Source organism: Schistocerca piceifrons, chromosome 5 (genome assembly GCF_021461385.2).
Source record: "Schistocerca piceifrons isolate TAMUIC-IGC-003096 chromosome 5, iqSchPice1.1, whole genome shotgun sequence".
Classification (NCBI taxonomy): domain Eukaryota; kingdom Metazoa; phylum Arthropoda; class Insecta; order Orthoptera; family Acrididae; genus Schistocerca; species Schistocerca piceifrons.
The window spans coordinates 158,488,226-158,501,650 of NC_060142.1; the positions used below are offsets into that span (position 1 = coordinate 158,488,226).

General features: G+C 41.6%; 1 protein-coding gene across 4 annotated transcripts in view; it reads left to right on the top strand.

The window, feature by feature from the left end:
* The window catches only part of LOC124797977 (speckle targeted PIP5K1A-regulated poly(A) polymerase-like), a 254,563-nt gene that overhangs the window by 181,592 nt on the left and 59,546 nt on the right, over positions 1–13,425 (top strand). The window lies entirely within an intron of this gene.

A 13,425-nucleotide genomic window follows, 5' to 3' on the forward strand; every position in this document is an offset into this window, starting at 1 on the left:
GGTGTCCTTCTGCTTAGCAGAGAGATCCTGGAGTGCAGCGAAACTATCACTATCTTCATCGAAGTCTTCGTGATCTTGCACAGGGCTTCTTGAAAGACAGTCGTCATCTTTGTGTTTTCTTCCACTTTTGTACACTATGGTAATGTCATACTCTTGAAGACGTAGTGCCCACCTGGCGAGTTGCCCTGTTGGATCCTTAAGACCTGTCAACCGACAAAGTGAATGGTGGTCTGTAACAATTGTGAATGGCCTTCCATAGAGATACTGTCGAAATTTGCACATGGCCAAGATCACAGCAAGACATTCTCTTTCTGTAGTTGAGTAGTTTCTCTTGGCTTTTGTAAGTGTCGTAAAAGCATAGGCTATAACCTTCTCTTTTCCATCCGAAATATGCACCAGAACAGCACCGATCCCATACCCACTGGCATCTGTGTGTAGTTCTGTAGGTGCTCTCTCATCATACAGACCAAGTACAAGGTCAGTCATCAGAGCTTTTCGCAGCACATCGAAAGAATCTTGTTGATCACAGGCCCAGATAAATTTAGCATCGACTTTTAGCAACTCTTGGAGTGGCCTGGCTTTGATACAAAAGTCTTTGATAAAATGACGGTAATAAGAACACAATCTGAGGAAGCTTCTCGCATCTCTAATACTTCTATGAATAGGAAATTCCGTTATAGCTCTCACCTTTTCTGGATCTGGCCGCACACCTTCGTTTGACAAAAGGTGCCCAAGTATTTTGATTTCTTTTGCTCCAAAGAGATACTTTCTTGAATTAAGTTACAATCCAGCTTGTTAGAGACACTTAAGAACAGCCCTCAGTCTTTTTATGTGTTCATCAAATGTCTCTGAGAAGACTGTAATGTCATCTAAATAACGAAGACACATCATCCACTTCAGGTGCCTTTGAAGATTGTCCATCATTCATTCAAAAGTTGCTGGTCCATTACACAAATCAAACAGCATTACCTTAAACTCATACGGGCCCTCGGGGGTTATGAATGCAGTTTTCTCACTATCAGGCTCATCTGCTTTAATTTGCCAGTATCCTGAGGACATGTCCGTGGTTGAGAAATACTTAGCCCCCTTCAGACAATCTAGTGTATCGTCAATTCGTGGTAGAGGGTAAATGTACTTTTTAGTTACCTTATTAAGCTTCCTGTAATCAACACAAAAGCGCCAATTGCCATGCTTCTTTCTGACGAGAACCACTGGTGACGACTATGGGCTCTGCGAAGGCTGAATGATGTCATTATTTATCATTTTCTCTACCTAGTCGTGAATTATTTAATGTTCCATTGCTGACACACTGTACGCTCTCTGGCTTATTGGTTGATGGTCTCCAGTGCTAATCTGGTGCTTCGCCAACGATTTGTCTAATTTGATCTTCACCTGTGGATTGAAGCATTCAGAGAACTCTTGAAGAATGGCAAGTAGCTTCTTCTGTTCTGTAGTGAGATCTGGTGATAGTCGAGCTAGAAGATCTTGAATCATAGTGGTAGCACTAATTTCACCCACAGGCTCTGCATGGGAGGTTTCTATGACGCTCAGCTGTTCTGCAATTAACGGCTCAGCATTTGCTGTGCACATGCGTCTTGGAAGCATCTGCGGTTCTAGGCGACAGTTAACTATCCACAATTCACCAAATCCATTCTTAAACAAGACAACAGAGGCCCAAATGACCAAGTTATTCTTCAGTGGTATGCTTCTCTTTTATTCCGCTACAACATCCATGGGCTGATGCATGACAGCTACCTGTCTAGTGCTGACTCCAGGAATGATCACTTCATCCAGCACACATAGTCTCTGCACACTCGTATGCACATCTTCCTGTCCACAGTATCTCATCTCATCTAGCATAATCTTCGAGCGACCACAATCTATAATTCCTTGAGAAGCTTTCAAAAAGTCCCATCCGGGAATCATTTCATGGCTACACTCTTGTAAGACGATGAATTCTAAGGGCTGTGTATGGCCACTTATACCCACACGCATGACACATCTTCTTGTAGGTTTTGCATATTTCCCATTAGCCACCTTCAGCAGCGACGTTTTGCGGTTGACGAATATGGTTTTCTGCAACTGGTAATAGTTGTTGTTGTGGTCTTCAGTCCTGAGACTGGTTTGATGCAGCTCTCCATGCTACTCTATCCTGTGCAAGCTTCTTCATCTCCCAGTACTTACTGCAACCTACATCCTTCTGAATCTGCTTAGTGTATTCATCTCTTGGTCTCCCTCTACGATTTGTACCCTCCACGCTGCCCTCCAATGTCAAATTTGTGATCCCTTGATGCCTCAAAACATGTCCTACCAACCGGTCCCTTCTTTTTGTCAAGTTGTGCCACAAACTCTTCTTCTCCCCAACCCTATTCAGTGCCTCCTCATTAGTTATGTGATCTACCCATCTAATCTTCAGCATTCTTCTGTAGCACCACATTACGAAAGCTTCTATTCTCTTCTTGTCCAAACTATTTACCGTCCATGTTTCACTTCCATACGTGGCCACACTCCACACAAATACTTTCAGAAACGACTTCCTGATACTTAAATCTATACTCGATGTTAGCAAATTTCTCTTCTTCAGAAAAGCTTTCCTTGCCATTGCCAGTCTACATTTTATATCCTCTCTACTTCGACCATCATCAGTTATTTTGCTCCCCAAATAGCAAAACTCGTTTACTACTTTAAGTGTCTCATTTCCTAATCTAATTCCCTCAGCATCACCTGATTTAATTTGACTACATTCCATTATCCTCGTTTTGCTTTTGTGGATGTTCATTTTATATCCTCCTTTCAAGACACTGTCCATTCCGTTCAACTGCTCTTCCACGTCCTTTGCTGTCTCTGACAGAATTACAATGTCATCGGCGATCCTCAAAATCTTTATTTCTTCTCCATGATTTTTAATACCTACTCCAAATTTTTCTTTTGTTTCCTTTACTGCTTGCTCAATATACAGATTGAATAACATCGGGGAGAGGCTACAACCCTGTCTCACTCCCTTCCCAACCACTGCTTCCCTTTCGTGCCCCTCGACTCTTATAACTGCCATCTGGTTTCTGTACAAATTGTAAATAGCCTTTCGCTCCCTGTATTTTACCCCTGCCACCTTCAGAATTTGAAAGAGAATATTCCAGTTAACATTGTCAAAAGCTTTCTCTAAGTCTACAAATGCTAGAAATGTAGGTTTGCCTTTTCTTAATCTTTCTTCTAAGATAAGTCGTAAGGTTAGTACTGCCTCACGTGTTCCAACATTTCTACGGAATCCAAACTGATCTTCGCGAGGTCGGCTTCTACCAGTTTTTCCATTCGTCTGTAAAGAATTCGCGTTAGTATTTTGCAGCTGTGACTTACTAGACCGATAGTTCGGTAATTTTCACATCTGTCAACACCAACTTTCTTTGGGATTGGAATTTTTATATTCTTCTTGAAGTCTGAGGGTATTTCGCCTGTCTCATACATCTTGCTCACCAGATGGTAGAGTTTTGTCAGGACTGGCTCTCCCAAGGCCATCAGTAGTTCTACTGGAATGTTGTCTACTCCCGGGGCCTTGTTTCGACTCAGGTCTTTCAGTGCTCTGTCAAACTCTTCACGCACGATCTTATCTCCCATTTTGTCTTCATCTATATCCTCTTCCATTTCCATAATATTGTCCTCAAGTACATCGCCCTTGTATAAACCCTCTATATACTCCTTCCACCTTTCTGCTTTCCCTTCTTTGCTTAGAACTGGTTTTCCATCTGAGCTCTTGATATTCATACAAGTGGTTCTCTTTTCTCCAAAGGTCTCTTTAATTTTCCTGTAGGCAGTATCTATCTTACCCCTAGTGAGATAAGCCTCTACATCCTTACATCTGTCATCTAGCCATCCCTGCTTAGCCATTTTGTACTTCCTGTCGATCTCATTTTTGAGACGTTTGTATTCCTTTTTGCCTGCTTCATTTACTGCATTTTTATATTTTCTCCTTTCATCAATTAAATTCAATATTTCTTCTGTTAGTTACGGATTTCTATTAGCCCTCGTCTTTTTACCTACTTGATCCTCTGCTGCCTTCACTACTTCATCCCTCACAGCTACCCATTCTTCTTCTACTGTATTTCTTTCCCCCATTCCTGTCAATTGTTCCCTTATGCTCTCCCTGAAACTCTCAACCACCTCTGGTTTAGTCAGTTTATCCAGGTCCCATCTCCTTAAATTAGCACCTTTTTGTAGCTTCTTCAGTTTTAATCTACAGTTCATAACCAATAGATTGTGGTCAGAGTCCACATCTGCCCCTGGAAATGTCTTACAATTTAAAACCTGGTTCCTAAATCTCTGTCTTACCATTATATAATCTATCTGATACCTTTTAGTATCTCCAGGATTCTTCCATGTATACAACCTTCTTTTATGATTCTTGAACCAAATGTTAGCTATGATTAAGTTACGCTCTGTGCAAAACTCTACCAGGCGGCTTCCTCTTTCATTTCATCCCCCCAATCCATATTCACCTACTACGTTTCCTTCTCTCCCTTTTCCTACTCTCGAATTCCAGTCACCCATGACTATTAAATTTTCGTCTCCCTTCACTACCTGAAAAATTTCTTTTATCTCATCATACATTTCATCAATTTCTTCATCATCTGCACTGCAGAGCTAGTTGGCATATAAACTTGTACTACTGTAGTAGGCATGGGCTTTGTGTCTATCTTGGCCACAATAATGCGTTCACTATGCTGTTTGTAGTAGCTTACCCGCACTCCTATTTTTTTATTCATTATTAAACCTATTCCTGCATTACCCCTATTTGATTTTGTTTTCTTAACCTTGTATTCGCGTGACCAAAAGTCTTGTTCCTCCTGCCTGCAAACTTCACTAATTTGCACTATATCTAACGTTAACATATCCATTTCCCTATTTAAATTTCCTAACCTACCTGCCCGATTAAGGGATCTCACATTCCATGCTCCGATCCGTAGAATGCCAGTTTTCTTTCTCCTGATAACGACGTCCTCTTGAGTAGTCCCCGCCCGGAGATCTGAATGGGGGACTATTTTACCTCCGGAATATTTTACCCAAGAGGACGCCATCATCATTTAATCATACAGTGAAGCTGCATGCCCTCGGGAAAAATTACGGCCGTAGTTTCCCCTTGCTTTCAGCCGTTCGCAGTACCGTCACAGCAAGGCCGTTTTGGTTAATGTTACAAGGCCAGATCAGTCAATCATCCAGACTGTTGCCCCTGCTACCACTGAAAAGGCTGCTGCCCCTCTTCAGGAACCACATGTTTGTCTGGCCTCTCAACAGATACCCCTCCGTTGTGGTTGCACCTACAGTACGGCCATCTGCATCGCTGAGGCACGCAAGCCTCCCCACCATCGGCGAGGTCCATGGTTCATGGGGGGGGGGGGCTGGTAACAGTACTTCTTCAAAATGACTGAATATGATGCTCCAGAGTCCACTAGAGCTTGGGCTGGTCAGCCATCCATGGGGATATCGACATAGTTCACTATCATTTTTGTAGTGATCAGCAGTGGAGGATTTTTCTCTTCGGCGGCCTCACCTCCAAGAAAGGTTTTCCAAGTTGCGGCAGCTAGGTGATCGCCTGGAGCTTCTAAACGGTGATGGAAACCTTGATCGAGGTTTTGGGGAGCGTGCTCTCTTTTGGCTAGCTAGCGATGATGATGACCTACATCATCCTGCACCCACATCTTCTTGTTCATCTTCGTCATCCCAGAGTTGGCATCGGCTAAGATCGGTCTGCTGTCTTCTGGCACGGGCGTCATCAAATATCCGCTGCCTTTCTCGACAATAGTGCACCACATGTCCTGGCCATTCGCAGTGGAAATGTACTGGTTGGTTATCCTAGGTCCTCCAGACATCAGTCTTCCTTGGTGCCCAAACAGGTTCCTCATGCGGCATTGTAGGAATGTAACTTTGCCTGGGTCTCGACTTGTTTATCATTTTAAAGAGTAGTGAAGGATGAGAGATTGGGTTCAGTGTCTGTTCTACTTTCTTATGACCTCTTGAAGCATCTCTGTTTTTTGCTCGTCGTGCAATCCAAGTGTCTTCTGAATTCCTCTCTCACTATCTGATGAAGAACACTTGTGAAATCAGTTTCTTCCTCCATCACAGACATTGATATGATGTTTGGAAGCCGTTCAAACTTCTTGCGTGAAATTCTTTTCTTGATGCCTTGTCTCAATATACTGGAACCATTTTATGAAGTCATCTACTGTTGTAACCTCCTTTAGGAGTAGGGCTTGATACATATCCTCAGCAACACTCTTCAGGAGATGTGCAACCTTATTTTCCTCCCTCATTTGAGAATCCACTATTTTATGTAGCTCCAAGACGTCTTGAATGTAGGATGCTGTAGTTTCTCTTGGACGCTGTGCCCTGCACTTGCACTTCTGTCGTTGTGTGTCGCCGAAATACTTGCATCTGGAATACTTCCCAGCTTGTGAGCTTCTCCTCTTTGTTCTCATACTATTGCTTGGAAGTGCCTTCCAAGTAGAAAAATACGTTAGCCAAACACACAGTGTCATCCCATTTTTTAAATTTATCTCTATATTCATATACCTTCAGCCACTTGTTTGTATCTTGGCCATCGTCACCAGAGAACCCGGAAGGATGTCTCATGTGGTGGCACACAGTTGCTGTCATCGTGACGTCCTCCACTTCTTCTGTATCCGACAGATTGTGATCTGTTGAATATGGCTCGAGCTCGGGTTTCTCGCTACGTAAATGGTGGCTCTGGCGTGGTCTGATGGGAGCCATTTTGTCGTCGATAACGTGCGGTATCACAAGTTCCAATACCCAGCGTCTCCGCCAGAATAATGTCACATAGAGGAAGGTGTAAGTAGATAAATGAGAAACACAAACTTCACTTAACAAAGGTTTATTCAGCACTTGCACATACAATAGCGCGGAGCGAAATGGCTCGGGCCACAACACATACGGTATATGCACAGCTACAGAACAATCCAGTTCAGTGCTTCTTCCCATTTGTGGATACTTCTAGAAAGTACTCGAACGGTATATAGAAATTAAAATTTTTCAGTTCTGGTGAGTTTTGAACTCACGACCCTCCATGCAACAATCTAGTATCATAACCACTACACTACGGCAACTGCATTACTTTGCTTCTTCTGCAACAATACCAAATTCAAGTGTATATTAGGAAAGTTTTAGTTATGACTTATTGTGTTATGATTAGAATATTACTACATGAGAATCATCTGAAAATTTGTTCGCACATTAAAACAGTGTGAAATAATGTAATTGAAGCTACTGCTCTCACATTCCAGCTGCTTGAGAGGTCTCTCTCACAAACCATTTACCAATGATGCCAACCAGTTTATCTATTCAGTTTAAGTGATGCAAGGTTTTGTTTGTTGTTGTTGTTGTGGTCTTTAGCCCTGAGACTGGTTTGATACAGCTCTCCATGCTACTCTATCCTGTGCGAGCTTCTTCATCTCCCAGTACCTACTGCAGCCTACATCCTTCTGAATCTGTTTAGTGTATTCATCTCTTGGTCTCCCTCTACGATTTGTACCCTCCACGCTGCCCTCCAATGTCAAATTTGTGATCCCTTGATGCCTCAAAACATGTCCTACCAACCGGTCCCTTCTTTTTGTCAAGTTGTGCCACAAACTCTTCTTCTCCCCAACCCTATTCAGTGCCTCCTCATTAGTTATGTGATCTACCCATCTAATCTTCAGCATTCTTCTGTAGCACCACATTACGAAAGCTTCTATTCTCTTCTTGTCCAAACTATTTACCGTCCATGTTTCACTTCCATACGTGGCCACACTCCACACAAATACTTTCAGAAACGACTTCCTGATACTTAAATCTATACTCGATGTTAACAAATTTCTCTTCTTCACAAACGTTTTCCTTGCCATTGCCAGTCTACATTTTATATCCCCTCTACTTTGACAATCATCAGTTATTTTGCTTCCCAAATAGCAAAACTCCTTTACTGCTTTAAGTGTCTCATATCCTAATCTAACTCCCTGAGCATCATCCGAGTTAACTTGACTGCATTCCATTATCCTCGTTTTGCTTTTGTTGATGTTCGTCTTATACCCTCCTTTCAAGACACTGTCCATCCCGTTCAACTGCTCTTCCAAGTCCTTTGCTGTCTCTGACAGAGTTATAATGTCATCGGCAAACCTCAACGTTTTTATTTCTTCTCCATGGATTTTAATACCTACTCCGAACTTTTCTTTTGTTTTCTTTACTGCTTGCTCAATATAGATATTGAATAGCATCGGGGAGAGGCTACAACCCTGTCTCACTCCCTTCCCAACCACTGCTTCCCTTTCATGTCCCTCGACTCTTATAACTGCCATCTGCTTTCCGTACAAATTGTAAATAGCCTATCGTTCCCTGTATTTTACCCCTGCCACCTTTAGAATTTGAAAGAGAGTATTCCAGTTAACATTGTCAAAAGCTTTCTCTAAATCTACAAATGCTAGAAACGTAGGTTATCCTTTCCTTAATCTATTTTCTAAGGTAAGTCGTAGGGTCAGTATTGGCTCACGTGTTCCAATATTTCTACGTAATCCAAACTGATCTCCCCCGAGGTCGGCTTCTACCAGCTTATCTATTCGTCTGTAAAGAATTCGCGTTAGTATTTTGCAGCTGTGACTTTTTAAACTGATAGTTCGGTAATTTTCACATCTGTCGACACCTGCTTTCTTTGGGATTGGAATTTTTATATTCTTCTTGAAGTCTGAGGGTATTTTGCCTGTCTCATACATCTTGCTCACCAGATGCTAGAATTTTTACCAGAACTGGCTCTCCCAAGGCTGTCAGTAGTTCTAATGGAATGCTGTCTACTCCCGGGGCATTGTTTCGATTAAGGTCTTTCAGTGCTGTGTCAAACTCTTCACGCAGTATCATATCTCCCATTTCATCTTCATCTAACTCCTCTTCCATTTCCATAATATTGTCCTCAAGAACATCGCCCCTGTATAGACCCTCTATATACTCCTTCCACCTTTCTGCTTTCCCTTCTTTGCTTAGAACTGGTTTTCCATCTGAGCTCTTGATATTCATGCAAGTGGTTCTTTTTTCTCCAAAGGTCTCTTTAGTTTTCCTGTAGGCAGTGTCTATCTTACCCCTCGTGAGATAAGCCTCTACATCCTTACATTTGTCCTCTAGCCATCCCTGCTTAGCCATTTTGCACATCCTGTCGATCTCATTTTTGAGACGTTTGTATTCCTTTTTGCCTGCTTCACTTACTGCATTTTTGTGTTTTCTCCTTTTATCAATTAAATTCAGTATCTCTTCTGTTACCCAAGGATTTCTATTAGCCCTCGTCTTTTTACCTACTTGATCCTCTGCTGCCTTCACTATTTCATTCCTCAAAGCTATCCATTCTTCTTCTACTGTATTTCTTTCCCCCATTCCTGTCAATTGTTCCCTTATGCTCCCCCTGAAACTCTGTTCAACCTCTGGTTCTTTCAGTTTATCCAGGTCCCATCTCCTTAAATTCCCAACTTTTTGCAGTTTCTTCAGTTTTAATCTACAGGTCATAACCAATAGATTGTGGTCAGAGTCCACGTCTGCCCCTGGAAATGTCTTACAATTTAAAATCTGGTTCCCAAATCTCTGTCTTACCATTATATAATCTATCTGATACCTTCTGATATCTCCAGGGTTCTTCCATGTATACAACCTTCTTTCATAATTCTTGAAACAAGTGTTAGCTACGATTAAGTTATGCTCTGTGCAAACTTCTACCAGGCGGCTTCCTCTTGCATTTTGTAGCCCCAATCCATATTCACCTACTATGTTTCCTTCTCTTCCTTTTCCTACTGTCGAATTCCAGTCGCCCATGACTATTACATTTTCGTCTCCATTCACTACCTGAATAATTTCTTTTATCTCATCATACATTTCATCAATTTCTTCATCATCTGCACTGCAGAGCTAGTTGGCATTTATACTTGTACTACTGTAGTAGGCGTGGGCTTTGTGTCTATCTTGGCCACAATAATGCATTCACTATGCTGTTTGTAGTAGCTTACCCGCACTCCTATTTTTTTTTATTCATTATTAAACCTATTCCTGCAGTTCCCCTATTTGATTTTGTTTTCTTAACCTTGTATTCGCGTGACCAAAAGTCTTGTTCCTCCTGCCTCCAAACTTCACTAATTTGCACTATATCTAACGTTAACATATCCATTTCCCTATTTAAATTTCCTAACCTACCTGCCCGATTAAGGGATCTCACATCCCATGCTCCGATCCGTAGAACGCCAGTTTTCTTTCTCCTGATAACGACGTCCTCTTGAGTCGTCCCCGTCCGGAGATCCGAATGGGGGACTGTTTTACCTTCGGAATATTTTACCCAAGAGGAAGCCATCATCATTTAACCATACAGTAAAGCTGCATGCCCTCTGCTTTCAGCCGTTCTCAGTACCAGCCCAGCAAGGCTTTTTTTGGTTAGTGTTACGAGGCCAGGTCAGTCAATAATTCAGACTGTTGCCCCTGCTACCACTGAAAAGGCTGCCGCCCCTCTTCAGGAACCACACGATTGTCTGGCCTCTCAACAGATACCCCTCCGTTGTGGTCGCACCTACAGTGCGACTATCTGTATCGTTGAGGCACATAAACCTCCCCAACAACAGCAAGGTCCATGGTTCAGGGGGGGGGGGGGGGGGGGGGAGGGGGGGGGGGTTGTTTGTAGTAACAATAAACAGGGCTCAAAGCCCTCATACATTCAGATATGTTGAAATTGATTTACAATCATAATGTCTTTAGTGTGATCAGTCGTACACTGAGGTGACAAAAGTCATGGGATAGTGATATGCGCATATAAAGAGGCAGTAGTATTGTATAAAGATGAACAGAAAATACAGTTGTGTTAATATTTGTTCTTATCTGCTTCTTATATTTAGTGCAAAAAATAATTATCTATGTACACGTTTTTGCTGATTAATTGTGGAACCACAACAAAACAAACTCACATGGTAGATGAATGAAACAACCATCCTCAAAAATTAAACATAACCTTAGATAATGGTCTGTGGAACACACAAATTAAATTAAACTAAACTTCAGTGCTCTGCGGCCTGCAGTTTAAAGGGTATTGAAGCTTATACCCATAATCTGTGTCTACATCCCATGAAGACACTGAATGTGTTTTTTTTTTGTAAACCTCATGGTTCCAGGTGAAATATTACTGTTTAACACATCATATTCAGGTAGCGCACCCATTTCTTCCTTTAAATGATGTAAGTTTCTTATAAAAAACCTAGAGAAAGTTTGTCCAGACTAAGTATAAAAATTAAACTATAGCTCACATTCAGATTTTTTAATGTTCAGAAATGTACAAAAAGTGATTTGATTGACATAATGAAACCTTCCAACAGAGTTCAGGATTACATTTGGATGATATTGACTTCTTGCCTCAATACTTCAGCTCACAACTGAGCAGTCATCTTCACATGATTATGCCTTTAAAACTTCAAGTTACACACAAAGAAACCTTTTTGAAATGACATCAATCTGTATTTATCACCAACTTTCATTACTTAACAATGCCCCTTGGACTATTTTCCTGAACTGTGGGATTCATTCCAAATCCACTGTGCAAACACGTCAGAGATATCACGAACAAATTCAGCAAATTTATTTCAGTGTCTTTGTGAATTAAATGCTTCAGAGACTGATTTTCATAATGAAAATGAGGTTGCTGCCATCCTTATGTTTATGTGGCTTGTCTAGTGCACTCCTGTTAAGTGGTTTATTACTGAATGTTTTCATACAGAGAGCGGCAGAAAGATCGGTTTTAAAGTACAAGAAACACAAATGTTAAGAGTGATAAAAATGTTTTATTGGTAATTACAGAATGGTACTAATGGAAATTAAAGAAAATAACATTGGAACAACAGATTTCATCAGTTTAAGATTTGATGATGATGTCCTCCAAATGGTGCCCTTCTGTGATGAAACACTCTTCCAGTCTCGCACCAAAACTGTCAAAGATCTCCCCTAACATTGCAGGGGACTGGTTGGCGATTTCTTGAGTTTTGACCATCTTAAGTTCACTCAGTGTGGGGGGCTTGTGTGTGTAGACTCTTAATTCAAGAAACTCCACAAGAAAAAATCACGAACACTTAGATTAGGCAAGCATACTGGCCATACAATATCCCCGAAACATGAGATTACTCAGCCACAAAAAGTCCATCACCTCATTTGTCTGTATGGGCAGTTGAGCCTTCCTGCTGGAACCACATCCTACTGTGCACTAAGCATTTTCTCCGAAGTTCAGGGATCAGGAAGTTTTGTAACATCAACAGATAACATTGCGAATTGACCGTAACAGTTTGACCACCCTCTTCAAAGAAGTATGGCCCAATGACACAACTTTTTGTTACACCACACAGTGACCTTAGAACTATGCAGAAAACGTTCATCAGTTCTTCAGGATTTGTAGCTGACCAATAATGAAAGTTCTGTTTGTTTACATAACCGTCCAGATGAAAATGCACCTCGTTGCTTGCCAAGAAAATTTTTTCATCTGTCATCAAATCAATCATATGCTCTGAAAATGCTTTTCGCATTGCATAGTCATTGGGCTTTAACTGCTGAACAATAGCCATTTTGTATGGATGGACATGCAGATCAGACCGCAACATTCGTCTTACTGGGGGGTCAGACATATGCAAAGCAGCAGCTTGTTTATGGGTTAGCTGCCGAAGACTGGCTTCCCCAGCTTCTCTTACTCTATCAATATTCTATGGCATCCAGCCTGATATTGGACAGCCTGTTGTCTCCCGTTTCAATGCTGAACCAGTAGCTCTGAAATTACTCAACCACAGCATAATTGTGTTGCATGTTGCAACATTTCCTCATGGACCTAAATTAAAATGTCTGCAGAACTGCCGCTGCACAGCAACACAGGAATTGCTACTTTTAAAAAATACCTTAACGCACAATGCTCAGCTGATCACTACTCCTGGCTACTAAAAATGTCCATGTGTAGGCTCCGAAATGCGCCATTCCTCACCACCCCACACCATCTATTCGCTCATCACGCCGCAGCAAAAACCATCTGATCATTTTGCGGCTCCTTATACTTTCTTCAGTCACTTTCTATTTTGGAACCATTAGTGGAATGACTCATTTTAAGAAGTGGTTCTCCAAGAAGTTTAATAAATATGGCATGATAAAAAAAAATCCACACATTCATTGGCTGCATTTATAAAATATCCCCTTTCTGATACACACAGTTCCTTCCTACTTTTGTTTCTTGCACCTCTACCCCAAATCCCTGCCCCTCCCGCTCTTTAGCCCCCACAATATTACGCCACAGTGGCATATATTCCTTAGCCACTGACTCCACATGTAATTTGCTTGAACACTCTTACTCATACAACTCACTCAGTCCCATCCCATTGGGTTTGCCAATCTAAACCACAGTTA